Below are 21444 nucleotides of genomic sequence, written 5' to 3'. Positions count from 1 at the left end.
GAAAAATGAAGAAATAAAAGTGAAGCAAAGACTAGGAGAGGCGATATCTGACTGGCAAAAAAAAAAAAAAAAAGCAAAACAAAATCACAGCCTTTCAAATGAGGAACGGAAGTTAGATATGAAGCCAGAATTCCCCAAAATAGTGCTGGCATGGCAAACATACAATAGGTCCAAAGCAGCCTTTTTTTCTGGAACATTTAATACTTCCATTTGCAGTACACAGATTCTCCCAATAAATGCAGATGGTGGTACATATTGCCTAGGAAAAAATATCTTGATTTTAAATGTGTCTCATGAGCAAACGTGACAGATCGCAGTGAACTTTACTTTTTTATTTTAATAAGCATGTCACAAAGTTGTAATCATATAAATATATATAACATTCACCTTTTTCCAATTCCCGATGTCCATGTCAATGAGCACAAATTATCCTCAATTAGCAACAGATGTGGGTGCTTGATTCTTAAAGGGCCTTAACACCTTAACACATAGGGGCCCTTTTACAAAGGCGCAGGAAGGCCTACGCATGTACAGTGTACCAAATCGGCACTATCGCCCGGCTAGCACGTGAGCTGGACGGTAATCTGGGAGGGAGCTACAAGGAATGGATCTGTTCTTTGAGATCTGAACTAGTCACTGTCAGAGATAGGATGCTGTGCCTGATGGACCTTTCCTTTGAGCAAGCAGGGCATCCCTTAAGTCCTTATTATTTCCCTTGCATTAAAGCTGACATGTTTCTCTTTATTTATTTGTTTATATACAGTTCTTTGATATACTGCCAAAGGCCATAGAACGGCTATCATGTGGTACAAATTCCCCCCCCCCCCAAAAAAAAAAAGTGGGTTCAGAAATTTTTAAAAAGAAAAGGAAACAGAAAAGAGAAAGCAAAAGAGAATTAAGGATTAGGCACAGAAGGTAGGATACTAAAAGAGGAAGCGAGAACACAAGAGAAGGTGAGAAGCAGAATGGCTGAGAGGTTTTGGAACAGTTGAGTTCTGCGTAATAATTTGAACTAGGGATTAAAGGTGTGGGTCTGATCTATTGAGGAAGTGAGCTCCACAGTTTAGGACCATGATAGCTGAAGGCAGTTTCATGGGAGATGTGTAGGCATAGGTGGGAGGAGGTAGAGAAGACCACTATGGGAGAAGCAGAAAGAACAGCTAGGAACTTATGAGATAAGAAAGTTGTTGATGCAGATAGGCACAGATGGAAGTGACCTTTAAAGACCAGTAGCAAAGTTTTAAATTTGATCCGGGCACAGACAGGGAGCCAGTGGGTAGCAGGGGAGTGATGCTTCAGCTGGCAGGGGACCCCAACCCCCCATCAGCCCAGCCGCGGTCTTCTTTAACTTCTTCATCCTTGTCGTGCTGCGATGTCAGACTCCGTCCAACTGGAACTAAGGATGCATGCAGCTTTCAGCACGACGAGGATGAAGAAGTTAAAGAAGGCCGCGGCTGGGCTGGCGGGGGGTTGGGGTCCCCCGCCAGCTGAAGCAATATTTTAAAAAGCCGGCAGGAGGAAGCGGACCTTGGGGGTAGGTGACGGCGGTAGGCGGGGGAGGGAGGGTTAACGGCGGTAGGGGGGAGGGTTGACGGCGGCAGGGGGGGCGGCGGTGGTCGGGGGGGCTATAATGTGCCCCCTCACTCTAACCCCTGCCCCCCCTACCGCCGAACCTCAGATACTCCCCTGCATTGCGTTAAAGTTCATTGGTGACAGAGTAACTGAGGCAGTCAAGTATAGACAGTTCGATTTTGTCCATTTCTGGTATGAGGTTTGTCGTCTGGAATTTAGGATGGATCATTGTGGTATGCCTTATTGAACAGTTTGGGTTTTAGTGATTTTCGGAAGTTAGTTAAGTCGTGTATTGTTTTTGTGGCTTTTAGTAGTGCATTCCATAGTTGCGTGCTTTAGAGTCCCTGATCATTAATAGCAGTTACAAAAAACACCTCTTAAACTTTGCCAAGTGAAATTGTCTTTGAAAGTGGAAGGCAAACTCCTTCCCCTACAAGCCAAAAAGAAAAACAAAAGCAATTCTACGTACAAACCACAGGAGAATACAATTTGCAGAACAATAAAAAAATTATCAGGTGAAGTACCAGACATTAATATTTTTAAGCAAAATTTTCTTCTATCCCAATACTTACTCTGATATTGTCATCAGTCAATTTATCATCCTGCAACTTGTGACTTTTGTACTATAAAGCTTTACATAGCCATTCCAATTTTCAGAGGTATTTTTTACCTCGTAATTATATGTTTGTTTCGAATCTCCTCTGTCCCTCTTCTCATCTAGCATATAATCCGCCCGATATTCAAAAGGGTTTAACTGGGCAGGAGAGGCTCCTGCCCAGTTAAATTCTGCTAAACAACTCGACACACCATATTCAACAGAACTTAACAGGTTAATCTTGTAATATGTTTTGTTTAAAGTGGTAAGTTGATTTTATTGTATTATGTATGTGACTCTGTAAGCTGTCTCGATTTGTAAATGGGTAGGATATAAGAAATTTTAAAATAAAATACATGCATACATACATACATACATAAATAAAATGATGTGTTGTGAAGCAATTTTATGGCAATGGATTTGATCAATTGGAAACACTTTAATGCTAACAACATTTCTCAGAATACTGCAAAGGATATTTAAATGAACTGCTAATTATTCAAATGGAATTCTATTATTATTTTTATGTAAGGTGACCCTCTGTTCATACCTCACTTACATAGGGAGCTTGTGTAGTAAAATTCACTATTTTTAGTGCAGTGGTTTATTTCTGATTTAGCACATATTTTTTTCTGTGCTAATATACTTGAGATAGTAAGGATTTTAATGTACAGAAAATCTGTGGTAAGCAGTCAATAAACCACTGCACTAATTTTAGCAAAATGGTCATGGTAATGCATGTTAATGAGCTGCATACTTAATCGCTTCTAATTCAGCAAAATTTGTTAAACGTTAGTGGTTTTGTTTGTGATGTATTTTAACACAGATGTTATAAGGTGAGAGTTGAGGAATAGCACTGCGCTTCTGTGATTGACAGGAAACACAGACGCTCTTGTGGCAGATGCTGCTGCTGCTTGGGAGAAGAACAGACACTGTTTCTGCTGTTACGGGAGGCTCATTGCAGTTATTTTGGACTGAATCTCTGACAGTGGCTAGTCTGATTCACAAGTATCCAGATCCCAAAATGTAGTTGTTCTTTTGCATTATACACCTGTAAAAATGGGCAGGAGGGAGAAATGGTGTAGAGATCTCTGATGCAGAAGACTCAGGCAAGTGCTTGAGGTCAATGGAGGCCTTAGCATTCCACCATGCTTCTGGCTATTTCTGGGGCACATGTTTCATTGATACCACCTCAGCTCAAGGCGATCATGATCTATGATGTGCACAAAACCAGCATGGAGGACAAAACTGACAATATTATTATGCCTCTGTATAGGTCCCTGAGGCCCCCTTTTACTAAGGCACGCTCATGTTTTTAGCTCTTGCTAAAATTGTAGGTGCACTAAACGTTAGAAATGCCAATACATTCCTATGGGCGTCTCTATCATTTAGCGTGCCTACAATTTTAGCGTGCGCTAAAAACGTGAGCGCGCCTTAGTACAAGGGGGCCTGAGTGACTATAACTTGTGGATAATTGTAGTCGCCTCATCTCAAAAAGGATATAGCAGATTAGGAAAATGATAAACCCCTTAATTCTATAAACTTGAGCACCCAACTTTACACTTTGGGGTGAATTCTATACATGGCACCTAAAAAAAACGGTGCCAAAAAAAAGTGCTATTTTATAAGCCGTGCTTAAATCTAGGTGTGGATTATAGAATAGCAATAAGTGCAAGAGATTGCACATAAATTTAGGTGCTTCCATTTTCACCAATGAAAACGTGCTGCAAATGCCTATGCCTAAATTTAAGTGTGATGCCCCAATTGCATGTGTAACTCAAAACCACACCTACGCTACGCCCTGAAATGTTCATTACCCTCTCGTTCCTGCGCCCCATTTTGGGCCACATATAAAATGTAGGTGTGCAAATACAAATTAAATCTAATTAGTGCCAATAATTGCTTGTTAAAAAGCCACTCATTGGTGCTAATTGGTTCGTTATTCAATTAAATTGGACATGCACCCAAATTTGTCTGCACAATTTTTTGGAGACTTTTTTTTTCTTTTAGAATTAGGTGGTTTGTGTGCAAAGTCTGGCACCCAATTTATAGAATTAGGTCAGTTGTGTGTAACTTAATTTAATAATTGACTGTTATTTGGAGTTAACAGACAATTATTGTCTTAAATTGGTATTGGCTAGCATTAATTGGCACTAATTGGCAGTTGTGCACACAACTGACCTTTGTCCCTATTCCAGAAGCTGCATGCTCATTTTATGTCATGTTCAACTTCTAGGGGACATGACCATAAGAGGGGCATGGGCAGGTCAGGAGCATGCTTAGGAGTTATGTGCTCATGTTACAGAATACTAGGGATTATTGAGGAAATTCTATATATGGTGCCTTAAAAATTGGCATCATAAAACCACGCGGTTAACATGATTCTATAAACTATGCCTAAAGTTAGGCATAATTTATAGAATATGCTCAAGTGCCATTCTTGCACCTAAAATTTAGGCGCACCCCTTTAGATCACCTAAAACCAGGCCTAAATACCTGTACCAATGATAGGCGCAGATTGGGTGTATTCTATAATAGTGTGTATAGTTTTTTTTGAAATGTCAACCTGCCTATTCCATGCCCATGACCATGCCCCTTTGTGATTGTGCAGATTAGAACTGATGCGTACCATGTTATAGAATACGCCTAGAAAGTTATGCGTGTAAATTCTAATTAAAGCCAATTAGTGCCACTAATTGGTTGTTAAGTACCAATGATTGGCACTAGTTGGCTTGTTAGTTAATTAATTAAGTTGTGCATGCAATTTGGCCATGCGGCCAGATTAGTGTGCACAACTTAAGGCAACATATATAGAATTTGGGGGTATGTGCCCAACTGCCAACAGCTAGGCACGAACACTTATTCCAGCTAGCTGGGCACAAGCACTTACACCAGAGTTTGATGCAGCACAAGTGCTCGCACCCAAAGTTAGATGTGAAACTGCAAACTTACACTGGTATTCTATAATGGCAGTTCTGTGCAGAACTGCCATTACAGAATTTATATTCAGCATGCATCATCCCGGCACCGAAATTTCAGCACCATCTGCACAATTTACTCCAAAGGAACTAGAACACCTCTCTTATGAATTAAGGCTAAACAGAAAAGATGACTGAGTGGGGTGGAAAGGTTAAACAGGGAAAAGTTATTTAACCATTCAAATAACACTGAAACAAGAGGACACTGAACAAAACTAACAACCCAAGGATTGAAAACAAATCATAGGAAAACAACATTTTAAATCATGCAGTTGTGGAATTTGTTGCCAAAGGATGTAGTCAAGATAGCTGGATTCAGAAGAGGTTTGGACAAGTTCCTGGAGGAAAAGTCCATATAAAATTATTAACCAGACAGACTATGGAGAGCCATTGTTGATGCCAGGAAGTGAGCAATGATAAATAGAATTATCTTTTAAAATTACAATTAAAACTTGTATGCTGCATATATCCTGCTAAGATTCAGTGCAGCTTACAAAAAAGAACAAAAGATCATACCCTCAAGTCTACATAAAATTAAAACTTAAAATAAAAAGTTATTCTCTACAAATTTTTAGAACAACCATGTTTTTAGTAATTTATGAAAACTCCTATAGACTGTCTCATGGTGGATAGATGCTGGTAAGTTTTTCCACTATTTTGCGCTTTGGTAAGCAAACATCAAAGAAAATGTTTTCTGTCGTATCTCCGAAGAAGATGGAAATTGAAACATCTGTTGGGTACCTTTGACCCAGAGTGGTCACTGTTGGAGTCAAGATGCTGGGCTGGATATATCTTGGTCTGACTCAGGATGGCTTAAATTAGGTTCTTATAGAAAAATGATTTTCAGGGTCTGCTAATAGATATATGTTTTCATCAGAGCTGTTGCAGAAAATTCCTCTAACCATTGTGTCCCATTTGTGAGGTAAGAATTTTTCCAGTTTCCAGACAAGCAATTTGGAGGAGGGGAAGCTCATCTTATTTTTTTTCTAGTTTCTCAGATCAGGTCATCAGGAGACTAGCATAGAGATAGTTTTCAATATAAGTGGAATATGTCTCTGTAAATGTGTAGATGCATGCCTTAAAGAAGTTAGAACAGAATTAAACCAGAAAATATTCTGGGATCCTAACAATGAAATGGTAACTACAGTTGACCTATTAAACTGTCACTATTGATGAAGGGATTAAGACACATGGCCTGATTTATCAAAGATTACTCTCAATCTTTGTCAAAGGGAGAATCATAAATTATATGCATGGAGAACGCTCTAGGACAACTAGACTGTATTGGAATAATCTTTTATTTACATTTATTTTTTCCCAAAGGCTTCAGGCAGATGCACGATGCATACATTAATATATACAAAAGTAGAGAAAAACAGACCAAAGAGGGGAGGGTGATGGTCAAGATAGTGGCACATTGAGGCACATGGTTTTGAGCTCTGCAAGGAACATCATCCTTATCGCTAATGTCTGTTTTCACCTGCTGTTGGCATGCAGAAAAGATATGGGGTTTTCCTCCAGATCTAGAACAAACCCCAACAAAGCACATTCCTGATGTTTCTTGCTATAAGATGCAAACTAACCCCACTGTTTACAAAGCTTTGCTAGCTGTTGCAGTGCAGCAAAGTGAATGGGCTGAGTCGGCATTATCTTACCAGCAGCCGCTAGCGCAGGTTTGTAAACAGGGGTGTAAGCTGCACTGACCACTATAAAAGCATGTGTCTTATATAGAATAGCATTTAGCACAGCTCCCACACTTGACTTTTGGACACCAGACTTCGCCTGCTAAAACCTGGTGTAAATGCTGTCCCCCAACTTCGGCACAATTAGACAGTATTATATAATTTTGCGTGCAAATTGTTAGAATGCCCCCAACAAGCCCATTACCAAGACCCTTTTCAGATATGCACCATGGGAGTTAGGCACCATGTCTTATAAAATAGGGCGCATCCAGATGCATGTGCACATTTTAATGAGTACCAATTAACATCAGTCATTGATTGTTAGCGTATTGATGGTTCAGAGCTCATTATCCAATTTATTTGCGCACGCATCTTGGGAGCGCGCTCAAAGTTGGGCGTGCAACTTTGGGCACTAAATGTAGAATCCGGGAGTCTGTGAATATTTTATTTATTTATCTATTTATTTGTTACATTTGTATCCCACATTTTCCCACCTATTTGTAGGCTCAATGTGGCTTACATAGTACCGGAGATGCCTTTGCTGGCTCCGATGTGAACAAATACAGGGTGATGTTGTGGTAAGATCAAGTTCATGTGGCACAGCCATATTAGGGAATCAGAGAACGGAAGAGTTGTGTTATGTCCATTACGTGCTTTAGTTTGGTTGTGTTGCAGAGATTAGGCATTTAAGTTGAATCGGTAGGGTATGCCTTTTTAAACAGGTTGGGTTTTAGTGGTTTCCGGAAGTTTAGGTGGCTGTACGTCATTTTCAAGGCTTTTGGTAATGCGTTGCACAGTTGTGTGCTTATGCAGGAAAAACTAGATGCGTAATCTTCCATCTGAATTTCCTTTGGCAATTTAATGTAGTGGGGGTTTCAGCAGAATATCATAATTTTAAGATAAAGATATACATTTGAACTCAAAGATTGTAGTTATTGTTTCACTTTGCAATTTCAGGTTCTGGTGTTCTTGGATGGTTCAGGTGATGCAGGTCACTGGAGATTTGTTCGTTATCTCGGACAGCTAGATGTGGATTTGGCTCACATTGGAAAAAAATAACAACAACATAAAATTAAAGGGATAATACCCTGCTATCTGCAACAGGCAGCTTTGTTTGGAACTGCATTCATGCTATGGTGCTTCCTCTACAGTTCCTAACAACATATAAATAGCTTCCCCAAAATATAAGAAAAACTAAACTGGGAGGATTGATTTCTCCAAAATTATCACTACAAACCAAGATTGAAATAAGTTGAGAAAGAGTCAATCAGTAATTGATAAGGTAGTTTCAAACACTTGCTGTGAGCCTGTGACATGTTATGAGCAGAGCTCACAGGCTTATTAACAGCATCTATATAACCTTACATCATACTGTATGTCTCAACTCAACCTAATATTTGTGAAAAAAATTGTTTTTTTTTTTTAGATACACAATATTCTCTCAATCCGTGCCCTAGTGCTCAGTTGGAACAAATTTCTTATATCCTGTCAAACCATAAAAAATAGTTAAATTGAAAATCAGATATAGCTATGGTCACTTACCCCCCTGTTTACCAAGCCACGTGGCAATGCCGACACAGACCATTCAAACTGAATGGGCTAGGTTGGCATTAGCGCATGGTAGAGTGGCTTAGTAAACGGGATAAACGGGAGGGTTAACTATTGAGCAGTATGCGTCTGTTGTTAGCAGTCTAACCTTTATCTTCATAGTATTGCCATGTACTTCCCTAATGTCCAATAGCTACCATGGGCCTCTTGGTGCAGAGAGTATAATCTGCTGTGTCCTTGTTAGTTGCACACCTTTTTTCAGGCCTTCCCAACCTCAGAGACGCCAAAGGTGGCCCATCCCAATGATGGAGATTTACCACTGCAACGCTCGAGATTGAAGGCCAAATGAGTGAGACTTCTCTCGTGGATCCCAACCATGTCTAAAACTAGTTCTGGCAGATCATGCACATTCCAAAAAGTGACATATTCCAATCAATAAATAGAAAATAAAATTCTTTTTTTCTACCTTTGTTGTCTGGTCATTTAATTTTCCTCATCATGGTGATCCCAGTCTCTGGTTTCCAACTAGTTAACTGAAAACAGATTAAGGCTCAATCCAACAAAAACTGTTTTTATGATTTTTGATTCCCAGCCTTCTGGGATGTTTTTTCAAAACTTCACAATTAAAGGGAACCCTATTCTTTACTCCACATCTACAATAATCCTGGGGATCACCATCCATAACACCTTTCTTTTCAGCCCCACATTTTGAAGATAGTTTTTCTCCTTTCTCACTCTCAGATAAGAACATAAGTATTGACATACTGGGACAGACCAAAGGTCCATCAAGCCCAGCATCCTGTTTCCAACAGTTGCCAATCCAGGTCACAAATACCTGGTAAAATCCAAAAAAAGTACAACACACTTTATGTTGCTTATTGCAGAAAAAAGCAGTGGATTTTCCCCAAGTTCATTTTAATAATGGTCTATGGACTTTTCCTTTAGGAAGATGTCCAAACTTTCTTTAAACCCTGCTAAGCTAACCACCTTTACCACATTCTCTGGCAACAAATTCCAGAGTTTAATTACATGTTGAGTGAAGAAAAAGTTTCTCTGATTCATTTTAAACTTCATTGAATGCCCCCTAGTCCTAGTATTTTTGGAAAGAGTAAACAGACGCTTCACGTCTACCCTTTCCACTCCACTCATTAGTACATAAGTACATAAGCACTGCCACGCTGGGAAAAGATCAAAGGTCCATCAAGCCCAGCACTCTGTCTCCGACAGCGGCCAATCCAGGCCCCAAGAACCTGGCAAAAACCCAGAATTTAATAACGATCAATGGACTTTTCCTTCAGGAATCTGTCCAGACCCCCTTTAAACTCAGCAAGGCCAGCTGCCGTCACTACCTTCTCCGGCAATGAGTTCCAGAGTCTAACCACACACTGAGTAAAGAAAAACTTTCTCCAATTTGTTTTAAACCTACCACATTCTAATTTCATCTTGTGTCCCCTAGTTCTATTATTGTTAGAAAGCGTAAACAAACGCTTCACATCTGTCCGCTCTACCCCACTCATTATTTTGTAGACCTCTATCATATCACCCCTCAGCCGCCTTTTCTCCAGGCTAAAGAGTCCTAGCCGTCTTAACCTCTCCTCATAAGGTAGTCGTCCCATCCCTTTTATCATTTTCGTCGCCCTTCTCTGCACCTTCTCCAATTCCTTTATATCTTTTTTGAGATGAGGCGACCAGAACTGAACACAATACTCCAGGTGCGGTCGCACCATGGAGTGATATAACAGCATTATAACATCCTCATGCTTGTTTTCCATCCCTTTTCCATCCCATTCTGTTCGCCTTCTTAGCCGCCGCAGCACATTGAGCGGAAGATTTCAACGTTCTATCCACGATGACTCCCAGATCCCTTTCTCAGTCCGTAACTCCTAAAGCGGAACCTTGCATAACATAGCCGTAATTCGGGTTCCTCCTTCCCAAGTGCATCACTTTGCACTTGTCAACGTTGAACTTCATCTGCCATTTGGACGCCCAATCCCCCAGTCTCACGAGGTCCTCTTGTAATACTCCATTATTTTTTATTTATTTTTTACATGGATTTATGTGGACTCAGCTTTTCAAGCAGAAAGCAAAAGCAAAACCATAGAAAAATGCCTCTTTAAATGAACTTCTACTGGGCTTAGCTTCTCATGCAGACAGCACAAGTAAATCATAAAAAAAAACCTATAGGGTTAATATCTGGCTAGGAATGGCATAAAATCTGACATGACCCATGTTTCACTAAGAAAGCTGTTTCAAGGAAGCATCCCCTATAAACAAGAGAAAATAAGTGAGCAAACACAGTCTAAAATCCCACTAATCCCCTTAAATTTTAAGTGAAAAACCTGTATAACATACCATAGATTTTATCCGCCAGCTATCTGGAGAGATATCTTTTAACCCAATTAAAATAGTGGTGGTATTTTTTTTTTACTGGTATTTAAATACCCGCCCTTTCAATAATGTCACAGATAGATCAATCTTAGAAACTCCGCCCCACCCCCTGGCTAAAATAAAGTCATCCATTCCATTTCTTGATTAAGTCCCCTTGGCTTAAAAATACAGAAACATATATAATAGACACAATATAGAGAGACAGAGAGGAAACAGATAAAATGTGAGATAAACAAGCACATAAAATACTTACCTGACAAGGGTTCTCAGACTATGAGGATAGGAACAGATCCAAAAAGTAAAACCTGAAAAACAAAAGAAGGAAAAACTTTAAAGTGTCAAGTTCTAAGTTAAACTGGTTTAGTTGAGTCAGGTTGTTGGAAGAAGTTTAAACTTTTGCATGTGACACTTATCTGAAGCTGTTTTGGTGATACTGCATATCCTGTGTCATGTTTAAGGTTTCTTGTGTTATGCAGGAATAATTTTCAAGTTCTGCCAAAGAAACATAAGAAATGACACGCTGACTGTAACATCTTATTAATTCGTATAAATTAACCTAATTTTTGGTATTAAACTTATAACAAATTAAAAATATTTATTTCAGTGTTAAATACCCTGGCTAGTGTTGAATTTAACCAGGGAAACAAATATGACATCTTGTTTGGGCATCTAAAAATTTAAATTATGCACAAATTATTTGTGTGTACATATGCCTATGAATTGATACTTGTACAACAAATCTGTGCATGCAAAAAAAAAGGTTCTTGTGTGATTTGGTACGGAGATGGTTGAAAAAAAGAACAGAAAGGGAATTGTAAGCATTTGAGCAGAGGGTTCCAATGGGATCTTAAAAGAAACCTAACAGTGCTTAGCTAGGACCATCTTAAGCCATAGGAAATGGCTGGCCCTCTAGAACAGGGGGAATGCTGAGCAAGAGATGGAGATGAGACCAAACCCAGAAGCTTGCGGGGGGGGGGGGGGGGGGGGAGTGAGGTACAGTAAGTATCACTGAAAGCCTATAGTATATGGTTTGGAGGGCTGAACTAGAGCTCCCAGTAAAGCCACAGGGTTGGAGCCAGCCAAATGCAAGGGAGAATGAGGAAAACAAGGAGAATGGATTAAAAACTGTGGGCGCTGATCTACAGGACAGACATGGAAAACAAAGAGGTTGAATTGAAAACTGTAGATTCTGATATACTGGATATGGAACAGATGAGTACCTGGAAGGAAATAACTTGCAATCTGCTTTCAGCTCAGTAATTGAGCGCTCTCTCTCTCTCTAGGATATGGAAGCATGGTAAAATGTATTTATTTTGTTGTGCTAGTGAGAGAGGAGTTTCACCGCCCTGCTCTAACATCCTGAAAAAATACTAAGGAAGTGTGAGAACAAGGTCTTTGGAAAGAGAGAGAGAGAGAGAGAGAGAGATAAAGATCCCCCCCCCCCCCCAATACCGAACTCATAGCATGGCCCTACCACATCCTAACAGAGTTTCAGGTGAATGGCAAGGAAAAGAGCTTTCCTTACGTGAGGAAATGAACTTAAGAAAATTTAAGGTGCTTCTGAAAACTCATTTATGTATCCAGGCATTTGAAAGAGTTCAGAGATATAATGGGTATGGCATATGATGCAATACACATTAGACACTATGGGTAAATGGGAAGTATTGTTTGATCTTGAGTGATTGTATTAGGCTATTCTTTTAAGAATAGAGTTTCTATTTCATTTTATTTTTTTAAGTTATTTTGGTTTATTAATGTGTGGTTTATTTTATTTTGTTTTCTGTTAAAATCTATAATAATGTTTGTAAACTGCTTTGATCTGTGTAGGTAAAGTAGTATATCAATATAATAAAATATAAACATAATAGTCAATGCTTTTTCTTTCTTTTTTTTTTTTTTTTAATGCTGGCCTCCACAGGTTTCATATATCCAAATATTCAGTGCCAGTATCTAGACACTGACCTGTGCTGAATATCCAGTTTCAAGTTTATTTGATATTTGCTATCCTGGTCATCAAGCTAGTGTCTGGGCGGCTTACAAACTAAGGGGCCCTTTTATTAAGCCGCGCAAGTGTCTACGTGCGCCCGTGTGCTAAAATGGAGCTACCGCCCGACTACTGCGTGGCTCTTGTGGTACTTTCATTTATAGTGCACGTCCGATATGCACATCTGAAAATATTTTTTTTATTTTCAGGCCTGCGTAATGGACGCACACCAAGTGGCATTTGACGTTCGTAGGTCATTACCGCTCGGATTCTTTACCACTAGGTTAATGGCTGGCAGTAAAGTCTCAGACCCAAAATGAACACGCGGCAATTTTGATTTTGTCACACGTCCATTTTCATCTAAAAAAAAAACATTGTTTGTAGGTGCACTGGAAAATAATTCTGCAGGCATCCAAAACACACATCTACACTACCGCAGGCCATTTTTCAACACACTTTAGTAAAAGGATCCCTAAATAGTTACATTAAAAGAAGAAACAGAGAGAATTAATACATCATAAATATAAAATAACCGGGCAAGACTAGCAGGGGAGAGGGGCAGAACTACAATGTTGATAGGATAGGAGGATGGAGAAAAACATGCAGTCAATCGTGTTCAATCTTCAAGGACAAATAAATGGATAATTAGGAGTATGCATCTGAAAAAAAGAAAGTCTTAAGTTCTGATTTGAATATTTGAAGGGAAGTTTGATGACAAAGAGACTGTGGCAATTTATTCCAGTTTTCTGGTCCTTGAACTGAAAAAAGTTGCTTTCCTAGTGTGTTCATGTATAATTTCCTGAAAGGATGATATCACAAGCACATTTTGAGAGGATGATCAAAGAGATCTCTGATAAGAATAGGAAATTAATAAGAGAGATACGATGATTCACTGGATAAATGGGTCTTGTAAACTAACAATAGCTCTTATTTATAATGCGGTCAGGTAAAGGAAGCCAATATGCAGTTTTTAAGAGAGGGGTAATGTGATCAAATTTCTTTTTTCCAGTAATTAATTTGATGGCATCATTCTGTACTATTTGTAAATGTCTGACATCAGAATTGCAGTAGTCTAATTTGCTAATTACAAAAAAATGTATGTGTTCAGTTCTGGTGGATCAATAAGTGGACAAAGGGAACTGAATCTATAAAAATCTCAGTGCAAAATGAAAGGGATGCGTCTAGGAGTACATCTAGTATTTTAAGGGCCCTTTTACAGATCAACAGTAAACCCAATCGGACTTACCGCTTGTTTTTCCAGGACTACCACCAGCCCAATATGGATGCTGGTGATAGTCCTACCCCCAAGCACATGTAATTTCCAGGGGAAAAAGAAAACCCCCAGAAATGGCTTGCGCTACAGTAAACCGGCAGTAATCATGCATCGTCATGTGCTGCCCAGTTACTGATGGGTTAGCACGTGAGCCCTAATTGCCACCTCAATGGGTTGCAGTAAGAGCTCCCTGTTGCATGGCCATGCAGTAAGAGTTCTTGAAAAAAGTACACACCACAATTTCTCAGGCTTGAGAATTAGTTTGTTTTCTTATAACCAACTGGTTATCTGTGTCAAATTGCAATTGAGATTGTGGATCATTTGTGTATCAGTCGGATCAATGTAATGTAATAATTGAATATTGTCTGCATATACATAAAATGTAAATCCTAGAGATTGAGCGAGCGTGAGGAGTGGTGCCAGAAAGATGTTAAATAGCATAGGAGAGAGAATCCATCCTTGTGGGACTCCGGAATCGAATGAGAATGACTTAGATTTCTTGGTACTGGACTATGTATGAACAATGGGAAAGATAAGATTTAAACCAGTTGAGACAGAGCTAGATCCCTAATCCTTTTCTGATAAAGTCTACCTAGAAGCAAAGTATGTTCAACTAGGTTGATATAAGTTGACCACTGGCAGTTATCCGAGTGTAGGCAACATTCAGAGAGATACCCAGATGTGCTTTTGCTGTCCTAACTTCATCTGAAAAGTTATCCAGTTAGCAGACTGAATATCACCACTAACCCCCATATTCTATATACGGCAACTAGAAGTCTGATTGCAAATCGGCAGGTGTAGCTGATTTGTTGTGGAACTTAATTGGGTAACAAGCTAATTGGCACTGATAAATGGATGTTAAACAATTATCGGTACTAATTGGCACTAATTAGGATGTATACACATAGCTCGCTAAGCATATTCTATAAAGCAATGTGCATAAATCAGACCACGCAGATCTCAAATGGGGGCATGGCTACAGGAAGGACATAGGCAGATCATGGATGTTCCTAAAATTTACATGCAGAACTATAGAATATGCCCAATCTGCGCCTAAATTGGTCATGTGATTTTACACCAGGATTCAGTTGGCATAAATAGCCACAACTACATTTAGTTGTAAGAACAGATGATATGTATATTTTGTAAACTGCACCTAACGTTAGGCGAAGTTTATAGAATAGTGCTCAGCGCAGTTTTTTTTCAGCACCAATTTTTTAGGTGTCGTATATAGAATCTAGTCCTAACTGGGTAAATCCTGGCTCCTCCAGAGCTCTGCCCCTGCTCTACCTGGATTCAAACTAGACAGTGCCAATATGATCTGTCCAGATAGTCAGTGGCATTATCCAGACAAAATCACTGAAAATGTAGGTATGAATCCAGTAAGCAGGACATATCGTGGTAGAAGCCATTCCTAGCCAGATAAATCCCTCTGAATTATTAACCCTATAAATTTTTTTGTGATTTACTTGTGCTGTCTGCATGAGAAGCTAAGTCCAGTAGAAGTTCACTTAAAGGGACATTTTTCTATGGTTTTGCTTTTGCATTCTGCTTGAAAAGCTGAGTTCACACAAATCCATGTAAAAAAACACCCCAAAACATAAAATCTAATTTCACTTGTGCTGTCTACACTGGAAGCTGAGATCATCATTTTAATTTAAAGAGACATTTAACAGTGATTGTACTTGTGCTGTCCGCATGAGAATCTGAGCCCAGGCCAAGTTCATTAAAAAAAGACACTGTCCTGTGATTGCCTTTCTGTCAACTTTTGGAAAATTACATTTCTAAGCTAGCTAATATCTAGTTCTATCTTATAACATAGTTCAGCAGGGAGAAGATGGAAGATATACCCCTCTTCCAGTCATCATTGAGAGCTCACTACTGTGCATTTAGGGCTAGATTCTATATATCACACCTAAAAAAATGGTGCAGAGAAAAGTACGCCTAGGTGTAAACTGTGGAGGGGCATAATTGAACCCAAGTTTTCATGAGGGTGTCCTCACAGGACGGCCCCATAAAGGGGCAGGGCAACCTGTATTATCGAAACAAGATGGGCGTCCATCTTTCGTTTCGATAATACAGTCGGGGATGCCCAAATCATGAAATTTAGGTCGACCTTAGAGATGGTCGTCCTTAGGTCATTTTTGAGATGGTCGTCCCCGGTTTTCAGCGATAATGAAAACCGAGGACGCCCATCTCAAAAACTTCCAAATCCAACCCATTTGGTCATAGGAGGAGCCAGCATTACTAGTGCACTGGTCCCCCTGACATGCCAGGACACCAACCGGGCACCCTAGGGGGCACTGCAGTGGACTTCAGAAAAAGGACTCAGGTGCATAGCTCCCTTACCTTGGGTGCTGGGCCCCCCCCAAAACTCACAACTGTGCACCACTACCATAGCCCTTAGGGATGAAGGGGGGCACCTAGATGTGGGTACAGTGGGTTTTGGGTGGGTTTTGGAGGGCTTACATTTACCACCACAAGTGTAACAGGTGGGGGGGGATGGGCCTGGGTCCGCCTGCCTGAAGTACACTGTGCCTACTACAACTGCTCCAGGTACCTGCATACTGCTGCGATGGACCTGAGTATGGCATTTGAGACTGGCATAGAGGCTGGCAAAAAACTATTTTAAAACTTTTTTTATGGTGGTAGGGAGTTAGTGACCACTGGGGGAGTAAGGGGAGGTGATCCCCGATTCCCTCCGTTGGTCATCTGGTCAGTTCGGGCACCTTTTTGATGCTTGGTCATGAAAAAAAATGGACCAAGTAAAGCCGCCCAAGTGTTCATCAGGGACGCCCTTCTTTTTTCCATTATCGTCCGAGGACGCCCATCTCCTAAGCATGCCCCAGTCCCGCTTTCACTACACTGTCAAAATGCCCCTGTGAACTTTGGTCATCCCTGTGATGGAAAGCAGTTGAGGGCGCCCAAAATCGGCTTTCGATTATGCCGATTTGTGCGACCTTGCGAAAAGGACGCCCATCTTCCAATTTGTGTCGGAAGATGGGCGCCCTTATCTTTCGAAAATTCACTATGCCTAAATCTAGGCATAGTTTATAAAATAAGCCCAACACCCTTTTTCTATGACTATATTTAGTCACAGCCATTTGCACCAATGATAACCCTGGTATAAATGCCGATACCTAAATTACGCATGGAATGGGCACATTCTATAACAGCCCATGACCCACCCATGCCCCTCCCAAGACCACACCCCCTTTTCAGATCTATGTCTTAGAATTTACGCACATTACTTTATAGAATATGCTTAGATAAATTGTAATTAATATCAATTGGTATCAGTAATTGCTTGTTAAGTACAATTATCACCATTGATTAGCTTATTAAGCTAATTAAGTTGCACATGCAAATCCAGAACACCACTGGATTTGTGTGTGCAAATTAAGTCATACTATATAGAATCTGGGGGTTAATGCGTGGAAAACCATAAATTTGAACAAAAACATTTTTAAAAACCCACACATGCTGCCTAATATTCAAAGTGATTTAAATGGCCCAGAATTGCTACTGGCTGTTTAAATCGCTTGACTGGGGACAACCATGAATATTCTACGGCATTTACATAAGAACATAAGAGTTGCCATACTGGGTCAGACCAGTGGTCCATCTAGCCCAGTATCCTGTTTTCCAAACAGTGGTCAAGCCAGGTCACACGTACCTGCCAGAAACCCAAATCATGGCAACACTCCATACTACAAATCTCAGGGTAAGTAGTTGCTTCCCATGTCTGTCTCAATAGCAGGCTATGGACTTTTCCTTTAGGAATTTGTCCAAAACTTTTTAAAACCCAAATACACTAAAAGCTGTTACCACATCCTCCGGCAAAGAGTTCCAGAGTTTAACTATTCATTGAGTGAACAAATATTTCCTCCTATTTCTTTTAAAAGTATTTCCATGTAACTTCCTCAAGTGTCCCCTAGTCTTTGTACTTTTGGAACGAGTAAAAAAATCGATTTACTTCTACACCACTCAGGATTTTATAGACCTCAATCATATCTCCACTAATCTCTCTCTTTTCCAAGTTTAAGAGCCCTAACCTCTTTAGCCTTTCTTCATACGGGAGGAGTTCCATCCCCTTTATCATTTTGTTCGCTGAACATCTGTGTTTGGCGACTGAGCCGAAACCAGTTAACTTGTGGGTGTTCCAGGGGTGGAGTTAGCACTTATGTGGTTAAGTATTGATATTCAGCCCTTAACCACATAAGATAACCACATAAATTGGGCCACATAAAAATCAATTCTATCTTACATGGTTCATCTTACGCGGTTAAGGGCTGAGTATTGCACTTTACCATATAAGTTTTAGCCAGTAACATACAACCGGATATTCAGTGCTGGCTCCTGGACATGGCTCAGCATTCATGGAATACAGATGTGGCAAACATAAAATCGCTGACCACCACCAGCTGAATATCGGCAGGATGAAAATCTCTAAAACGTAATCTAAAATGAAGACTATCCAAACTTTTGTTTGGCATTCACTTCCCTACTCGGAGGCCGGGGAAGCTGGGATGTTTCCTGTTGAATCTGATTTTTGCTAAGGTGTATTTCTGAGAGACTGTAATTTTGGAGCAGGACTGTTATCATCCACCATTTTACCTTTATGCATCAGTAATCGTGCCTTGATTAATTAGGACCAATAAATATAAATACATGTGTACAGGACATTATTTAAGTGACTATAGCAGGGATGGACTCATAGTGATCTGGGCTCCCAGGCAATAAGGGTCATGGGCCCCTAACTAACTATCAAAAGTGATTAAACTAGATGGAAACTAGGGGAGGTTGGGCCCCTTACTGCTGTGGGTCCTTGGGTGATGCTCTGTTGTCCCAATGGTCAGATTGCCCTGAACTATAGATTTGATCCCTTTGTGTACAGAAGCATTGACTGTATTAAACTTATCAGGCTTCTGCTGAGAAGACCCTAAGAAGAGGTTATACTGTATAACCATTACTACTACTATTACTACTAATAGCATTTGTATAGCGCTACCAGATGCACACAGCGCTGAACACTTGACATAGAGAGACAGTCCCTGTTCAAAGAGCTTACAATCTAGGTAGAACAGATAGACAAGACATAGAACGGGCAAGGGAATTAATGGGTAAAGAGGAGGACGGCAAATGAGTAGTGGTTCTGAGCCAAAGGCAGTATTAGCAAAAAGAACATTAGCAAATGCATCATTATTGCATGGCGTAAAGGAGTTAAAAACTCTCATTGGTTCAGGACTGAGTTTTGTAGAGGTTCAGTTGTATTAGAATACATAACACTAAAATGTAATTAACTACATGTAATGGATATGTTATCACTGTGAGATGTAATTCTGTATGCTTAGATTGTAAGTTTAATAAAAGAAGCATTTTCTAAGGAGAAAGATTAAATTTCACAATGATAACATAATCATTGCATATTCATGATTGCATTTTAATGTAATATTCGCATGGAAGTAACACACAAAGCAGTAATCTTAATGCTAGATACGGGACTGCTAATCATTTGGCAACCTTTGATTTCTGAAAACTTGTTGGTAAACTGGGCTTTGGTTCTCTCTTTTAGAACTGAAATGTTTGATCTATAAAATATAATTGCAGAAAGTGCCAAGTTGCAAATACGTCAAATGGAGGTTGTGGTGACCGTAAGATTAACAAGAAAGTGAAAAAAAAAATCAGAATTATTAGATGTGAGGAAAAAAAGATTAACCGCGAGTTTGGGTAGCCTCTATGATATTGTACCAGGAGTAGGAAGTGTACATGATCACTGTGGTTCCTATCTGCCAGTGCATTATATTCTAAATTCCTGTGAAACTTAGATGATTTTCAGGTATGTCTTATCAACGTATCTGCTATGCTAATCTAATAACTGTATATTTTTGTGTGCTTTTTCTTGAGAAGGCTGAAAGAGCAATTTGTACATGAAGCTTAACACTTATCAGAAGACTGTCCACATTTTAGCATTCATTTGTTAGCAGTGGTCCACAGAGATGAATAAACTCTAAGGGACATGTTTACTAAGCTATGTTAAGCAGCTACTGGAGGTTTTACCACACATTAGATGTTGGTGCAAATCCATGCTAATGACTAATGTACATTAAAACAGTAACCTCTCTGTTTACTAAGCCATGCTAGTGACTGCAGTGCACTAATGCTGACATAATGTTGATTCCTCTTGTGAATGCCTTATCTAAGCTTGGCCTCAACCCATTTATCTATGCGGATGATGTGACCATCTATATTCCTTACAAATCAACAATAGCTGAAGTCCACGACTCAATAGTTGCTAGCTTTGCCATAATGGATTCCTGGGCAACTGCGTTTCATTTTAAACTCAATACAGACAAATCACAATGTCTAATCTTTTCGTCCCAACATAATAAAGTTATCCCGTCCACACTCATCATTAAGGATAACACTCTTCCGATCTCTAAATGCCTGAAAGTCCTTGGAGTGCTGTTGGACAATCACTTGATCCTGCATAGCCAAGCTAATCTCATTACCAAAAGAATGTTCCACGCAATGTGGAGGTTGAAGCGTATCAGGCAATTCCTCATGAAAGAGCTATTTTGTACCCTTATTCATTGGTTGGTTCTCTCGCATATTGACTATTGCAGTGGAATTTATGCAGGTTGCCGTGAATTCATCCTAAAAAAACTCCAGACTGCACAAAATATTGCGGCATGGCTAACATTGGGCAAATCTCGCTTTGACCATGCTCACCCTCTTCGCTATATTCTACACTGGCTTCCCATTAAAGACCACATTACCTTCAAAATCTGTTCATTGACACACAAGATAATATATGGAGAAGCCCCTGACTGTATGATAGATTTGATTCATCTACCATCCCGAAATGCTTCAGTGTCTGCTCAATCCTTCCTCAATTTACATTATCCAAGTTGCAAGAATGCTAAATATAAATTGGTCTTTGCATCGACCTTCTCCTACGTCAGCCCAAAATCCTGGAATGTTCTACCACGGCAGCTGAAAGAAACTGATGACCGCCAGCTCTTCAAGAAATCCTTAAAGACGTTTTTATTCCAGAAAGCTTACCCCACTGCCAATACTTAGTCCTAACCTTCCTCATATCGACTGAACCCGTCAGCCCACCTGTCCACCGATTGCACCAACCTCGTCATGCACACTTGTACCAACCTCATCATGCACCCTTGTCTTACCCTCATGTTCTTACCCTTCCCTTTGATTTCTTGAAGCTGTACCCACCCTGAATTGAAACCTTTTGTAATGTTGAAAGCCACATTGAGCCCACTCTTGTGGGATAATATGGGGTATAAATGTACCCAAAATAAAATAAATAAATAAATAAATAAATAAATAAATAAATAAATAAATAAACCATTCACTTTTGAATGATCTGTATTGGCATTGCTGCATGGCAGTCGCTAGTGCAG

Source organism: Microcaecilia unicolor, chromosome 1, assembly GCF_901765095.1.
Source record: "Microcaecilia unicolor chromosome 1, aMicUni1.1, whole genome shotgun sequence".
NCBI lineage: Eukaryota > Metazoa > Chordata > Amphibia > Gymnophiona > Siphonopidae > Microcaecilia > Microcaecilia unicolor.
The sequence above is the reverse complement of the archived record's forward strand: the minus strand, read 5'-3'. Positions refer to the sequence as shown.